The following is an 18,128-nucleotide window of genomic DNA, read 5'->3' as shown; positions in this document are numbered from 1 at the left end:
CCAAAAACGAGCCCAAATACGATTGCCAACTACAGAGAAATCCATCCAAAAGCCACCCAATCCAATGTCCAAAAATGGATTGGAATCAACGTAAATCACCCACAAAGCAGCAACAAGGCTCTAAAACTGCTGACCAACTGGTCTTTTTTCAAGATCTATATAAATTACATTCAGGAACGGAGGGCAAAGCAGGGACTGATGGCCGCCATAACAGTGCCAGACACCTGACTGCATGAACCATATTTGGATGGGGAAATGAAAAAAGACAGAAAAATCAAAGGACTACAGCATATGGCAGGGCACACTAGATGCAGACCAACTCAAAAATCATGTTGGAGTCAAAGGAAAACACTAAATAAATCCCTCAGAAAACCAACAACTATCCCAAAAACAATTGCAAAAAACACACACACATCTCACCAAAGCACACCTAAAGCCAAGCAAAAAATGGATTGGAATAGAAGTAAAGCACTCACAAATCAACAGCCAAGTGCTAAGACAATTTACCAGGTGGACTCCTCTGTGCAGGATGGCTACATATTACATTCAGCAACGGATGGTGAAGCAGATACTAATGGCCACCAGGACAGAGGCAAAGGGCCACCAGACTGCCAGAACCAATTGTTGACTTCCTGAAATAATTGCTAATGGGTTAGATGTGGAAAGGAAAAAAAAGCCAGAAACAAAGAAAGGACTGCAGCACAAAGCAGGGCATGCTAGATGTAGACCAGCACAGGAAACCAGTTCAGAGTCAAAGGAAAGCACCAAATAAACACATCAGAAACCAACATTTAGCTCAAACAACGTTTGCAAAATGCACACAAATCCCTCCAAAAGGCACCCAAAACCAAGCCAAAAAATATTGCAATCAATGTAAAGGATTCACAAAGCACCAACCAGGCCCTAAGACTGCTCGCCAAGTGGTCTCTGTGCAGGGTGGCTACAGATTACATTCAGCAGTGGAGGGGGAAGCAAGGAGAGGGTGCTCCCAGGACAGAGGAAAAGATACACCTGACTGCATGAACCAATTTCTAAAGAGTTGGTTGGGGAAAGAAAAAAGCAAGAAACAAAAAAATGACTACAGCACATAACAGGGCACTCTGGACACAAACCAGCAAAAGAAACGGATTGAGGTCAAAGGAAAACACAAAGTAAACCCCTCAGAAAACCAACTAGACTACTAGGGCCTGGTAGTTATTAGGCTGGTTCAAATTCGTGTCTACTACAAATGTAAGCGAAAATCCACAACCACAACAAAAAAAAAAAAAACAGAAAATTTGGCTTAGCCAATGTTTGCTGCTTATGTCCTTCAGATTTCAATTGTTGCACATGTATATTTTAAAATGATCACATTCAACATTACATTTTCCAAATTTAAGAAGCAGAATTTAAAGAACCATGCATTATTAAGTGCAGACGTTCCACCAGTTCTTTCTGAACCTTTTCTCTGAGTTCATGGGCACAGGTTTAGAATCACTTTGGTTCAGGATGTTTCAGCAATTCCTCTGAATGGCTTTTTCAGAGCAATGTTGCATATATTTCTCTGTTTTTTCAACTGGATTCGTGACAATTCTAATCATTAATTTAGAAGCCACTTTTGCAGAAGCTTTTCCCCTGTCCAGTATTGAGCACTAACCAATTACATATTGAAATTTGCTGAAAAAGGCAGCAGACATGTCCACAAGCATGGTTACTGTTGAAGCCCCAAGTGGAGAAACCACATGGTGCTGCTAGGGTACAGAAACAAATTGTTATTGTAAATGCTGCCTACGCTTCAAAGTATGGTAGGCAGCATTTGCTCAGTTTCACGGCTGAGTGCAAATGTGCAGAGCAAAAAGATCAACAATGCAGCACATGCAAATGCCAAAGATTTAGTGGCAGGGAGCCGCCCATGTGTGTGTCTACACCTATCTGTTCCCTGCCACTAACTTACATTATGGAGCAAAATGAGCTCCATTGAGTCTCATTTTATATAGCGAGGAGAGGGAAATGGAAATGACAAAGCAAGGCTCAATACTTTTATGCTACCTTTTTTTAACGTTGCCCTACCTTCCAGAAGTGATAAGGTAGAGGATGGGCACAGGGTGGAGATAAGGGCTCCGCTATGCTGCTCTCCTCTGTCTTGTTAGTGGAACTTGATGTACGGCTGCATGAGATTTTCATGTAGGTGTACAATGGTTCAATGCCTTTATAATGACTGAAAGAATAACGACAGTGTTGTCGATATGTTTATTATTTTATTTAAATGCACCAAACGCCCTCCCCAACATATTTTGCGACTGGTGTAATTTTATATACTAACTCCAGTCCTAGAATATTTGGGGAAAGTGTTGGATAGCGCATTTAAATGAAAGAATGATAATAACGACAACACTGTAGTTATGTTTTTCATTTGTAATAAACTGCATACCTTACACAGTGAATGGGTACTTATAAAATCTGCCTCGATTTAGCACCTGCTAAAAGCAATCAAATTACGTAGAATCTATTGTAAATGCCATCTGAAAAGTCTAAATTGCAGACAGCATTGCCTACATTTTACACAATGGTAAAGAATGAAAGAAAAAAGTTTTTTTTTCTTTACTCTTATATTTTCCACTCTGTGTTTTAAAAATGCAAAATTGCATACGAGAGCTCTAACATCAAGTACGGGCTAACGTCGGCGTCCTCTGCATGCAATTTAACAAAAAAACAAAATTACCCTACAAAGTGGTAAAAGTAGATGGTATATTGGCAAAACCACCTTAACACCGTTCTTTCATAGGACATTTAATTTTTTTAAAAAATGATTCCCGAAATTAATGATTAGGGGAGGCATTTTGGAATGTATTTCTTTATAATCCACCTGATTTAACCGGTGTAAAAATCAGGCTGATTCTAATGGAATTGATTCCTTTAACGTCAGCATGAATTGCATCAGTGCCTCAAATTTCTCCAAAACAAAAATAAAAATCACCTGGTTTGGAAAATAATTGGTAAAGAAAGGCATTAATTTGTCATGCCTATCTTTGTAGTGTATTTAACATTGGAGGCACTTCCAAAATGATCCAAACCCCTTTTCTGGGAGGAATGCCCCACAAGTAGAACTCAAAGGTATGCATCAGCAGAAGGTCATTACGTAGAAGCAACGGATTCAATCATCCAACAAGCGTGTATGTTTATGCTTCAGAGAGCACGTAAGTCCTTCAGGTTCTTTAGATGGATGATATCAAGGATTTGCGCTGTGGTATGTGCTTTTTAGGACCTTAGAATTGTACTCATTATGTGCTTTTTAGGATGTCTTAACATCCCTCTCAACTCGGACTGCTCGGCTTAGCCCTCCACCCCCCTCCGGCGACAGTATAATTACAATATAGTCCTGGTGGGCCAAGCCATTTGAGCTGTCTTGAAAATAGTGGAAAACAAAGCTCAGCCCCACCACCCATTTCCTGGATGTGAGATGGTACGGGGAGTACATGCATTGTTTTGATACCAATTTTAAAATGAAATATATGACAACAGAGTGTACACTTTCTCCCAAAAAATCCACACCAACCAAAATAAGGGAGCTAACCAGCTTATTGATACATTCGGCTGTTAGACGGTCTGCAGATGTTCTCAACTACTTCCTGTTAGCCCAGCGGTTATAAACTAAAAACATTACAATGTACATTTTTATATACATTTTTTATTTCAATTGGTCAATCTTTGAGTACCTCCCACTATGCGAGACGTACTGTCCCGGACATTATCGGACAGTGGTTGGCACCACAACATGCTGACACTGGTAAGAAATGTTGCGCCTGTTCCTGATGTGGCCTGGGTGTTACACTTACCCACAACAGCCCAATTTACTTCTGGTGAGAAAGGAGAGATAGAAATGTCACCTTGGGCAAAGGACTATCAACACACACTCCCATCTCATCAATTCACATCAGGCCCAAATATCCCAGATAGATTGCTCAACCTTAGACATTTCGTCCCAAACTCCATTTGACACATACCGTTGCTTGCAGGTGTTTGATCTAATTTGGTCATGATGCACATAGCTCAATTATTTTAGTGTGAGGCCAGTGTATGAGACCTTTTGCCGTCAATGTATTCAACCTGCTATTGTGTTTTTTGTGCGTGCATTGAAATGCTTTCACCATTGAAGGCACTGTGTATATATCTTGTTAGTGTGTTATTGGCAACATTACTATGTACACCTGGTGATGGAAACGTGTATGATTCTGTCTGCTAGCAACAAAACTAACTCAAGTGTTGCTTATCTAAGCTGGAAGCATGGGGAAGACCTACGAGTGCAGTTTCTGGTATCCTCCCTTTTCTCTCAGCCATGGCACTTTCAGTTGTCTGGACAGCACCATGAACCAACATAAATTCTTCCTATTAAGCTATTTAAACTACAATGCTGTGAGTTTTAACGATGTGCTGTGTGGGGCCTTGCAAAGGTAATAAATTGCGCCTCTCTTGTCATTCATAATGTTGCTTCATATGTATACCCTATCTAACTGTGCATATCGCCGTTCACTGTGTTCCCTCTCTGTATATTCAGCAACCTAACCTCCCTATAATATGGTAAACTAGCCCCCTACAATATGGCAAAACGAACTCTATCCTACTTGTGTTATATTATACATGGTGGCAGCATATACAGAATGGCACCTTATTTTAGTTTTCCTATTCTACATGCTTGCTGTGCCTTGGGAACAGGCGGCTGTGGTCTTGTGTGTCACTGTTCTTATCTGCACCATTACAAGAGCACTGTCTTAGAAATTGACCCACCTTAGTGACAGTGACTGGGATGAGGAAGTGGGTTAATGAGGTAAGGCTTATAAAGTGATCACACACAAATTAAACTGTCAATTCATTTTCCAGCATTACTGTATTCAATCTGATTTGGTAGTAAGATCATATACTGTAGCGTCCTTGTAAACACATTATTTGTTCATTCTTCTGCCTGCGTTTGTTTCACCTTATACGGTGCATGTGCAGAATATTTCAGACAAATATTAGCTATATAGACCGATATTTTATTATTTATTTGGTTGGTAGTTTAATAGCATGGAACTGCCTCTGAGTACCAACTGTAAGCTTAGCACATCATGAAAGCAACAACGGAAATCCAGGAATTGCAATGCATAATACATGCCACGAATCATTCACATTTAATGTCATGAAAACAACCTTTTTTATATAGTAGCATCTGAGAAAATATGTACAGCCTGCTGCCAGATGCCTCCAGGTTTCCCACTATATTATTGTGCAAAATGTCCCTTTTGTATTCTTCTGCTGTATCTATCCGGAAGACACTGTCAAAGCAATGTTTAATGTCAAAACATAATTTTCCTTCCCGACAAACTTGTTTTCTCAGACTATTTTATTTAATGTAAGACTCAATGTTTTAGCTTGTAGAAAATATACAATGAACAATTCCATTTTCTTTTAACTGCTCTCGGCAAACCCTAGGGGGTGGAAAACAAATGTTCACCTGGTCTATAAATCTCTGGGAAAAGTGGCTTTCAGTAGGATCCCTCAGGTTTCCCTGGAAATCTCGGATGATGCTGAGGTTATCCAAGACCGCATATGTGCCACGTGGTCCTAACCTAACATTTTTTAATACTATTGCATTAGAATTTAAATGACAAGATTGCGGTTTACAACATTGATTCATTACAAACATGGTCTCTTAAATTGCTTATATGTTTATGGATTAAAATATGACACTTTTTTAAGAAAGAGTTTTTCTTAATTGCATAAACAATCTAATTACGATCTTAAACACATGTTTAAAATGTGTACTAACGCTTCATAACATTTAATACTGAAGTATACAGTTATTGCCATCTTGCCACAATAATGAAAAGTGCATTTCCAATTCAAGATTACAGATGTTTAACTACTGAACCGAAATTATGTTTGCCAAATATGACACTTATTGCATCAATACCAGCAATGTACTGCAGAAAGGAAGTGCAACACCAGATTATGATACATTATTGTGGAATATTGTGGAAAAGGTGATGGAATAGAAAAAGAAACAAATTCCTATGTCCTTCCAAACTACATCAGTAATACATGAGACGAAGTCCGCTGTCAGTGACTGCAGTTGACGGGGGATGCGGCCTCGGAGTAGGGCACAAAGGAGCAACAGATGGGGTCCCCGGATCACCCCACCTTGCTCAATGCATTTGATAGAAGACTGTCACATGCTGAAGAATTTTACACTGCTTTTTAAGGATCACTCCTGTTCACCAGACTTGACAAAGTCATAAGGAACAATCCCTGAAGAGAAATTCACAGTGTAATCAGTCCAGAGAAGATAGAGCAGGAAAAAGTCTTACATGTGCTGGACAAAGCAGTGTTACCACCAGCCAACTTCATGATGGCGGCTTCGGAAGAGGAACCGCAGGTTGGTGTGCTCTGCATTACACAGGGAGGAAGGTTGCAATTCTAGATGGCACTGGAGTCTAAAATAAACTTGGTCCATTTGTCTGCCTGCAACATCTGTAATACATTTCACACATATTCATCGAATTTGCCAATATAATTTGTCCAATTCTGAAACAAGACCCTTATTCTTATGCACCTGAGCCCAATACAAGTAGTATGTCTCCAGCGGAGGGGCCTGGCCCAAATAAGAAGAACTGGTGGGTAGCCGGGACTGTGTGTTTTAAGCAGTAACGCACGGGAATTTGAGATACATAGAGATGGAGAGAGGTGGCGATTGAGGCAAAAGGGAGAAGGAGTAGCTGGAGTAGGTAGATAAATAATAGAGTGGCGTGTCTGGAGGGGGAAGGAACAGATAGTAAGGAGAAAGAAGTACAGGTTTAATAGGTATCATCACAGAAGGTGTTGAAAGAAAAGATAATGAACTTGTATTCCTATAGCGTATTATCCAGAGGACTTTATATATAACATAGTTACATACTAGTATCATCAACCAAAGTTGGTACTCATTTATTGACCTCAGAAGGATGAAACGCTGAGTTGGACTTTCTGGGATTCGAACATGTAATCTGCAGATCACCTGCTTAGATTGAGAGGGAGATTCTGAAGGACGGAGTTTGGAGGCAGCTGGTTGAAAGGGAAAGAGCAGAGAAACGGGAAAGGAAAGGGGAGGGAAAAACTGGAAAAAGGTTGGGGGAAGCATTGAGGGCTTGGAGGGGAATATTGTTAAAGAGGAAGTTGGAAACATCAAAAAGGACGTAGGAAGAAGTTATAAGGGTAGTGCTGCAGGAAACATCAGAACAGAGATAGAAGGGAGAAATAAGGACAATGTTAAGAAGAACATTGGAGAGGTGAAGTTAAGAAAGAGCTTTGTAGAGGAAATGAAGAGGCGGGTATTATGAATTCGATCAGTGAGTTGTGGTGGCGTGGACGTAGGGGCATGTTGCCAAGCATAGAGGTGGAGGTGGACATTCATAGTAAAAAGGTGAGGCTGGGAGGTATTGGAGCGATCCCCTTTGGTACTAGGCCATTATGGCCCATCACAGAGACAAGTGAGGATGATGTGCCATCAGACTAGAGCCATGACCTTAAGGTGGGAGGTGGAGAAAGTACTTATATACAGCCTTTAGTAGCAGTATGGTTGCAGCCTCTTTGACTTGTTTACCACCACCCAGACTGGCTGCTGCCTTTTCTGTGGTCTAGCACGCAGGCACATAGGTAATGGAGACCTAGGAGAGAGGGCTTTCTCTGTGTCAAGGAAAAGAATCAGAGAACCTAGATCAGCTAAGGGACTAGAGCCAGGTCCTTAAAACGGGAGATGGCAAGACAAATTATGTACATCCTTTAGTAAGAGTAAAGTTGCCAGCCTCTTGGACTTGTTTACCACCACCCAGATTGCCTGCTACCTTTGCTCACGTCTAGCCTACACCTGCCATGGAGACCAAGGAGAGAGGACTTTCTCAGTATCCGGAAAGGAAGCAGAACAACTAGAGCTACAGATCGAAAAAGACTAGAGAGAATTCCCAGGAAACTATAAAAACTAAAAACTCCAGGATTGTGAGTGAATGAAAATTGAAGATGTTTCTGGGAAATGGAACCCTGACTGGGATGTGGTAAACATACAGAGTGAAAAACTAAAGAGAAGCCATTGTGCTGCTGTCCAATACTTACATTTGTATTTTCCTAATCTATATCAGTCCTTTAATCGTCTCTAATAATACTTTTAAAAATACATATGTGTGTCTGCCTCACATTGATTCTACTTAGCGTCATCATACAACACCACACTAGTAACGAATGTTCACTTTTTAAAATATCGACACAAACAGTATATTCCAATATCAATATCCCACAACTTACACACCTCTACTCATACACACATCCACTCCACTCCATGTTTTATGCTGAACCCTTGTGCCGTTTGAAGTGAGAGGTTTTGTTTAAGTTGGCCACAAATGCCACATACGTTTGCTAAGTGTTTGCAAACCACATTTCGCCACTTTCATAAATCCATCATTTCTTTTAACAAGCACAAGAAAGATAGTATGGAGGAAACATTTCAATTATTTATCAATAAAAATCACCTTAGCTTCCATAAGGATTGCTCTGGAATATTCAGCCATTTTCTCCTGATGACAACTAAGTGATTACGCCCATCAATTAACAGAGTCACAGTTGGAACATCAGAACCAATGTGTGATCTAATGTGTTACACTTCATACTTTAGCAGATATTACAGATTTAGTACACAGTCATAACACCCGCGGATAAAATACTAGTTGTTATTTTGTAGCCCCCCATCCACAATTTAAAACCACATTTGCTATAACTGGAGTGAGATTAGAAAATTAACTACTTCAAGAATATATGGGCAGTGCTTTTTGATGAGGCACAATGTTGGCAACACACACGTAGGTGTTTTGTCTAGTGGTATTAACATTAAGAAAAACACAATAACGTTTGTTTTCCAAGTCCCCAGAGCATAGAAGAAGGTGTTCAAACAGTTGCAAAGGTGTGACACTTGTCTTAACACCTGTATACACTCTTTTGGGCATAGGTGTGGTTTTGGAAGGAGGAAGGATGGAATAGAATGTGCGTTAACTTTCAAAATCCATGTTTGCTACCACCTCAAATACCCAAAGCAGCCCCACATCTACCAGTTCATCGGCCTCGCTGATAGCTCCTAGCCCCGGCAATTCAGCAGCCCCACATCCACCAGTTCATCGGCCTAGCTGATAGCTCCTAGCCCAGGCAATTGAGCAGCCCCACATCTACCAGTTCATCGGCCTCGCTGATAGCTCCTAGCCCAGGCAATTCAGCAGCCCCACATCCACCAGTTCATCGGCCTCGCTGATAGCTCCTAGCCCAGGCAATTCAGCAGCCCCACATCCACCAGTTCATCGGCCTAGCTGATAGCTCCTAGCCCAGGCAATTCAGCAGCCCCACATCTACCAGTTCATCGGCCTAGCTGATAGCTCCTAGCCCAGGCAATTCAGCAGCCCACATCTACCAGTTCATCGGCCTCGCTGATAGCTCCTAGCCCAGGCAATTCAGCAGCCTCGCCTCTACCCCGCACCTCTGGCAGCCAATGATTCCCCTACTAATCGAACACATTAGGCATCCATCAGCCTTGCCCTAGCTACTCCAGAGGCGGCCCATCTCCCTGGCTCTCAGACCTCATCCTTGGCTGTCCATTAGTCTAACGCACATCTCTCATGCCGGAGCACCAGGATAGGATGAGATAGGTACGAGAGCTCAAAGACGCCTTCATAACAAGGATGTAGTGGCCCAGGCTGCCGCTTCATGATTCACAGACCAGCAAGTCCTTGCTCCCTTCTGTCTAGATATGCTGACCATCTTCTGCCTCCTGGTACAAATTGAGAGCTACATTGAGCCTCACCTGGACACAGTTACAGCCTATCCCCGCCCGCAATGCATCCCAGCACAGTACACAAAACATGCCCTGGGGCATGGTATTACACAGCTATGCATTTCCAGAATCCGTTCACACATGTTACCTGCCATGATAATATGGGTGAGTCAACCTATTATCTATTTGGTTGTCCTTCATCACATCAAGGGCCAGTTGTATGCCATTGCTGTCTTGCACAATGTAGTTATTGGCCTTGACAGCACAAACATAGGAGCCTTTGACCATTCAGGGCATAAAAGCAGGTCCTCAACAGAAGCAAGCATTGCACTATCAACATGCAGATTATTTGTACAAACATACTCTTCATACACATGTTTGCCAGAATTCCCGACTCAACCATTATCCTGCCCCAAAAACCCTGCTGAACCTAACTCATCCAAGATCCTGGCCTAAAGAATCCTTACACATGATGTAGAGATTACAGCCATGCTAGGTATTCTCCTGGGTATGTAAATACCAACATACATCCACACTAATGATGCCATTACACACCTACATTGCTTGTGACCCAACTACAACCCACTGTACATGTCTATAGTTGTCGGTATCCTGGAGTGATGGTACACACAGTTGTCATCACAGGTGGGATTGATTTTGGCCACCTTTACACTCTCATGTGCACAGAGGTTGCCTCCAGACATATTTCAGAACTAAAGACTGTCAAAACTAATCGTGATCTTCTATTTGGCGCCTGTGACACCGATTCTAGTCCCTTCGATGGATCTGTACCACTAGCAGTTGAAACTTTGACTGCACTCTGCAGGCAATTACTCTAACAGATTTCTATCAGCAAGGGGTAATAACCCAGATTTATTTTATATTTTTGGAGCAAATGGATCCTGCCATGGAATTAGAATCTGCTAAACTGTCTGGTTTTCAAATAGTGCTCTGTTTTTAAAAAAAAGTCGACTTGGCAATTTTGAACCCATATGGACCTACAGACCAGAATAATTGTACATAAAAATATCCATATACAAGAAATCGTATATATATTTTCTGCTAGCAGCCTCCCTTACACACACCTATTACCAACATCCTCTCATGACCAACCCACAGGCGGATGCCAGCCGTAGTAGCAAGGTTCCGCAGTGTTAAGCCAAACCATCCAGATCACTCTTTGCACACAAACATCGGCACCCGGGCCTCTCCGCTCCGACTGGTGTGCTCAGGCTTCTGATGTACAACACCTGACAGCCTGATGGTAACTTGTACGTTACCTATGAAAAGTTTGGGGACAGCAGATCTGAACATGAAATTAGATGGATTTTGGGGGTAGGAAATATGTTGCACCTAGATTGATTTTGCGGGTAGGAAACGTGATGCACTTAGATGGATTTTGAGGGTCGGAAATGTGACGCACTAAAATGGATTTTGGGCATAGGAAATGTGACACACTTAGATGAATTGTTGGGGGTAGGAAATGTGATGCACTGCCTGTATTTTAGAGGGGGTAGGAGTGGTGTAGCACTCTCTAAGTCGAGCCTATCCATTTAGACATATGTTTTATGATGATATCTCCTGCAATCTGAAAATCATAGGGAGAACCGGCCAAATGCACTTGAAGTCCTTTGTGGAATGACTGTTAATAGCACCAAGAAGAGGTATTAGGATTTCCCCTTCTGTTCATAAAGATCTGTCAGAGAGCTTGCCACTGCTGTGGGGCCTTGGTACTGGACCTGCAGTTTCTTAATAATAGCCCACTTATACGCTTACAATATCTGAAAGGGCAGCCATGGGATTGTGCCTAGATACACGGGTAGCCAGCATTGCAACTAGAAAAGCGCATGCAGGTTACCACTCGTCTTACACATAGAGCACTTACACCTTGTAATCTTTGCCCACCCATGCTTCTCAACTATATATCTTGGTAACCTTCCATTGCACTTATAACTGCTTAGGTTAGACATTGTAATGCTCAGTGGTTATATGTAGGTATCCATGATATCACACTTAGTAGACTCCTTTGGTTTGTAGAACTTAGAAGATGTGTAGTAGGACTATAAAGGTAACCTGTCCCATTTTCTTAGTTTCTATGGTAGCCTGTCTGCCCCACCTGGAAGATGTTCTAGGACAGCCAGTCTATTGCACTTGGTACTGTGAGAAACCTGAGGGTATTCTCACTCCTACTCCCCTTGGATCCTCTGCACAGGTGGCCAGGGAAAGGCCATCATTCTTGGATCCTGACCCTGGGGGTGGAAAAGATCAGGAGGATCACCTGGGTGTAGGGTCCTTGAGGAATGGCAGTGGGGAACCTCAAACAAAAGTTATCGATGAGGTTTTGGAAAAGGGAAGGAGGGAATTTTTTTGGGGGGGGTTACCCCCCAAAACCCCCTATTTACAATTTATCCCCACACCCCCCTACATCCCATGTCCCTTTACCCCTCCATATTTTTGATGGGTTTTCGCAGTAAAATATCATCAGCAAAAATGGGTGGAAAGAAAATGTGCAATGAATGGACATCGTACCCTGATCACATTGAGGAAAAGAAGAAAGATTGTAGAAATCAAAGAGATTCTCATGTCTTTTTGTATACCAGAGGAAAAGCCTCCTCTAAAGTCCTTGTCACCCTAGAAAAGAAATTAGTTTGGGCTGAATTAGATACAGGAAGAAAGTGCTATTTGACCAGAATTATTCCCTCAGCGATGGGAAAAGGTTAGAAGGGAGCAAATAACCTGTGTGCATGGCCACCTGAAAATATACCCAGTGACTCAAACCCCGATCACCATTTTTGGAAAGAAATTAGATCTCATGGAAGCAGTAATTGCAAACTTGCCAACTCAATTAGTCCTGGGAAGGGGATCAATGAGTTTCATAAGTAGCTCAAATAAAAATCAAAATGTCTATAGTTGAACCTCCTCATTTAACACAACTAGAACCTCCCAAGCTTGAAAATAAACCTAGTGAAGGAACCTGGAAACAAACATAATGTACAAGCAAAGAAAAGCAAACACAGGAGATATGTGGGATGTCTTAGATACGTGTTCCACAGTGGAATCCCAGAAGGATAGAAAACAAGGTATCATGAACTCCCTTTCCCGGGATCCATGTGAAGCACTTCGGTCTAACCCGCATTTGGTAAGGGTATGTGAGAAACCTGAGGGTATTTACGCTCCTATTCCCCTTGAATCCTCTGCGCAGGTGGCCAGGGAAAGGCCATCATTCTTGCATCCTGACCTTGGGGGTGGAGAAGCAAGGGAGGATCACCTGAGTGGAGGGTCCTTGAGGAATGGGAGTGGGGAACCCATGGGCGAGCCATGGTACACCCTTTTTCCATTGACGATAAACTTAACCCTTCCCCAATCTTTATGGGCTATTTTAAGTCTGCTCCCCTAATTTTTCTATACATGACTTTAGACCATTCTGGGATGAGGAAGTGGCAACAAGGAGTATTGCACAATAACATGCACTAATGTGGTTGTGAGACAAGGAAGAGGGCCCAGAAGAGCACCATTGTAAAGATCAGGCATGCCTTGCTAATCAGCCCAACTGTAGTCAGGCAATTAAGGGAAAGGACTTGCACCTGTAACCCATTTACACAACTCAGGTGTATTTCAAATTTCAATGTTATGCGGATATCACTCAGCTCTCTCAGGTTGTACTCAGCCACCTCTGCTTATTCTCTCATACCAAACAGTCTGACCGCAATTCAGGAATGGTTTGTTGCCAATGATCTCTGCGTTAATGCCAGTAAGACTGAGATCCTCCTCATTGGGATACCCGCTCCCTCCTTTCCTCTCTCTCTCTGGCTGCCCACTCTGGGCCCTTTTCCTGCTACTTCCTGTGAGGCTAAGTACCTTGGTGTCATCTTTGACTCCACCCTCTCCTTCTCTCCACACGACTTTGACGTCTCTAAGAAGTCAAACCATCAGCTGCACAACCTCAGAGGTATCCTTCCTTTTCTCACTTTCCCCGAGATGCTCACTGTCGCCAGAACTTTGGTCGTCTTTAGGCTGGACTATTGCAACAGCCTCTTTCTACATCTTCCTGCCTCTACTCTTTGACCGTTACAACTTATCCAGAACAGGACTGCACTCACAGATGTCGTTTTTCTCCAGCTCTGAAATCTCTTCACTGGATCACTGTTGCTGCAAGGGTAAACTTCAAGACCCTCTGCATCATCCACAAGGCTTTTCTGGGTTCTGGGACTGCTCTACCTCCAACTTTTTCTTCCAAAACATCTTCCTTCATGAGCTCTCTGCTCATCCACCTCCAACTCTCTGAGGGTCAGATGCTTCTTTATGCATAGAGTTGGGGCAGATATATCTCCTCAGCTGGGGCCTGCCTCTGGAATAGCCTCCCTGCCTCTCTCAAACTTCAGCAGAACCACATACAGTTCTGGAAGCAACTCAATGTCTTCCTTTTTGCTACTGCTTTCTCTCTTCCTCTCCCCTGCTGATGCACCTGACTGTTCTGCACACTGGTCACATGGTCAGCCTCTGAACTCAGGCCCAGGCTCCTGCAGTTGCCCTTGCACTGCCTCTGGATTCCCAGCACTTAAAGGTTTGTATCTTCCACCCTACACTCCCCTCTCTCTGCACTTATGAGCCACACGCTGGCTGCAGTTGTGAGTTAACTGCACTTCCATCTTTCCCTCACCCCTGGCACTTCTCTCCTTCCCTCTTCCCTGCACTTGCACAATCTGAATGATACAAGACCTATTAATATTGTTATTTTGACCTCCCTTTGTTTCACCCCCTTCGCTTGTCGCGCCTAGTAACACTTGTGTGCAGGCGCATTATAAGTGCCATATCATATCATATAAAATAATCGTGTGCAGGAAGGTGAGAGAGGCAAGACTATGATGGAAGCTGTGGTGAGCCATGCTACAGACATAGAAGTAACTCAAGGATTGAAGAATCTGAGGGTCTGGACCATTGTGAAGCAGGATTAGGAGCTGCACAGAGGCGATGAAAAAGGAGGAGACCAAATGAGGGGTAATGATTCATTCTATCTCCCAAGGCGCTGCAAAAGCACAAGAGTGTCAGAGGGGCAGAAAAAAATAACTCGAGAAGGAAGACGTCAAGTTTGTGGCAACTCGACATCAGAAAAGACTTCACAGTGAGATGGTGAGGTTCCCCAATATAGAAACCTGGTAATACTGTAACCGCGAGTCTTGTAAAGTAAACTGTTATTGTTGAACGAGAGCAGAGACATGTACAAAGTAACAGAGTGGTTGCAAGTCTCCGAAAAAGACACAACCTTCCTTTTGAACCAATTAACGAGTTGTTGAAGTGTTTGCGCAACTTAAAAGAAATGTTAAAGAAAGCCAATGCATATTGAATACCAAACTAAAAGGCAACTTAAAGAAAGCAAATGCATATTGTGAGAAACCTGAGGGTATTCTCACTTCCACTCCCATAAGATCTTCTGCACAGGTGGCCAGGAACAGGCAATCACTCTTGGACCCCGACCATGAGGGTGGACCAGTGAGCGTAGATCGCCTGGATGGAGGATCCTTAGGGAATGGAAATGGGGTACCTTTGGGCAAAATGTGGTGTTCCTGACTTCCCTTCCAAGAAGAAAACTCAATTTCAGGTGCAATTTTGGGGTATTGTTATCCATATCACATTGGCCAGAACAAGGGTAGGAAATACTGTAATTCCAAACAGGTTAGGAAGAAAACAAAAATAATTAAATATAAAATGGGTGGAGGGTCTCTTTGGGAACTGAGAACGGGATGCCCTTGGGATAGACGTGGTATCCCCTTTTCCTACTAAGGACCAGCCCAATCCTTTCCCTACCTTGATGGGGTGTTATGAGTCAACTCCCCTAACTTCATCAGAAAAAACTACTAACAGTACTGGGACGAGGAAGAGCAACCAGGTTTAATGAAAGAAACCTTTTACAATGCTAATGAAAGTCTTCGAGGGCTGGGCACATTATTAAAGGCATTCTACAACAATATATAACATAGAGGTCATTGAGTGAAGATCTATAACACTTATTGAATTCTGAACCAAGTGAAAAGTGTATTAGACATGTATTCATTCTTAAATACCGAACTGAAAGACAACTATTACCTATGAAGATCATAAATGTAAGAACCGTATGCATTCAGCATATGTCAAGCTCAAAAGTGAATGCAACTTTAATCACAAGCCAAATGTATATATGTTAATCTACAAGTAAACAAAGCGTTCATCCAAACAAAGCAATGCATATTGAACCCTAAAGTGAACACAACTTTAGCAATACAAGTGAACCAAATATATATGGAACTCCAGAGTGAATGGATCTTTGCAGATTAACTTAACAAATTCCAAAGACATGCTTGTTCAAAGACCTTCCATATCCAGATGGTGCAAGTGTGGCGCAGACCTTTAAGAAAGCTGCAAAATATCCTTATACATTGAAAGTTAATATTGGGGAAGGGAGCCCTGAGGTTTAACCTACTCAGTGACTTGAGGACGAAATCTCAAGATATTTGGTATTTGAGAACTATAGTTTGATATTTGGGGAAGGGAACCCCAAGTGTTGGTTAACTCTATATTATTTTGAACTTAAAGCAAAGCTGAGACTTTTCTTGGACCTGCTTTATACTTGGGGTAGGGAGCTGAAATAAAGCTGCAAGCTGGAGAGATCTCCAAACTTTATTTTGAATACTGTTTTGTTGGTTGTTGACATTCCTACACATTGTATAAGATTAGTTGTGAGGGCACGCATAGGGTTTGGACACAGACAGACCCTTAAATTGAACTATTGGACCTTATCTTATTTATTTTATTTTGATATTTATATAGCGCACATAGCCCAAACATATCTAAGCGCTTGTTGCTTAAGAGTTTGGTTACAGTATGTACTTATGGTTACACAGGATACAGACACTGCATATGAAGGTTCAGATAGGTAACAGATTATAGGTTGTGACCTTATCATTAGTTAGTTACAAGTCATATGAAAAATGGCGGTTCAGCGCATGGCTGCCAGGGTCACATTAGATCGATGCAGGTAGGTAAAGTGCAAGTACAGCGCAGAGCTATAGGTGTCACATTAGGCAGTTGCATATAGGTTAAATCCATGTACAGCGCAAGGCTCTGAGTGTCACATTAGGTAGTTGCATATTGGTCAAATCCATGTACAGTGCAAGGCTGTAAGTGTCACATTAGGTAGTTGCATATAGGTCAAATCCATGTACAGTGCAAGGCTGTAAGTGTCACATTAGGTAGTTGCATATAGGTCAAATCCATGTACAGTGCAAGGCTGTGAGTGTCACATTAGGTAGTACATTACCCCACTTTGACTTTCTTTAGTTTTGGTTTGGTAGGGAAATCCCACCGTAGTATAGGGCAAGATAGGTGTTTAATAAAGTTGTATTGTTAATTCTGAATCTGTTATCTGTGACTTACCCCAAGATGCTTTCACAATATTGAATACTGAACAAAAGGGCAATTTAAAGAAAGCCAATGCATTTTTAAGAGAAACTTAACATTGAAGCAAACCAGTAAGCTTTGAATACAAAATACATGGGACACCACAAATGGGTTGAAAGCTCACAACTGAATATAATTAAACAATATAGGATTAAATAGAAATCTGAACTGCTTATTAACAAAACAAATAATTGTTGCACAACAAATGAACCTGAACTTTGAAACTGAATATATTAAAAGGTGAAGGAAATCTAACCAGCAAACTGCGATAAGTAAATACAGTGTGACAATGCTACCATTTGAAAAGGGATGTAACACATGGTGTCAGATCCACAAGGAAGCTAACGGAAAACTATAGGAAAATGATAGCAGCCCAAGGACACCCCCTCTAAACCTCAAACTAATAAATGAAATCATTTTCTGGACTGTGTGTTTCTACAGTCTTTTCTTTCTGGCTGTGGATTGAGGAGGAGTAGATCATACAAGTGTCCTGTGATCCGCGGAGCAGAGTGGAGAAGAGTGGCGAAGAGCAGTCTGTGCAGTCCGTGCATGGCCTAGCAAGGCACAGAACTCCCACACAGTTAAATAACCGGAGGTACCCACCTGGGTGTCGGTGAGTGTAAGCTGTGCTTTGCTACTTCTTTCTGTTAAGGAGGCTGTGCCATCTTGGAAGTCTCACAAACCCTGCATCGATCCTCATATAAAAGGGTGCAGCACCTCTTGTGTTCCAAGTGAAGTAATTCCTTGGGCTGGTGTGCCTTAAATCACAAGCTCTAGACATTACTTTGTAGTGATTGATGCTACAGGCTCGTCTTTCCATCTGCCCTTTGCTGGTTGGCCTCATTGTTTTGGAATATATGCAGTATAGTGACCTGCAGTGGACGTGACACCTGTG

The sequence above is a fragment of the Ambystoma mexicanum genome, chromosome 6q, assembly GCF_040938575.1.
Source record: "Ambystoma mexicanum isolate Mex_15411 chromosome 6q, UKY_AmexF1_1, whole genome shotgun sequence".
NCBI lineage: Eukaryota > Metazoa > Chordata > Amphibia > Caudata > Ambystomatidae > Ambystoma > Ambystoma mexicanum.
This window is presented reverse-complemented; position numbering follows the sequence as displayed.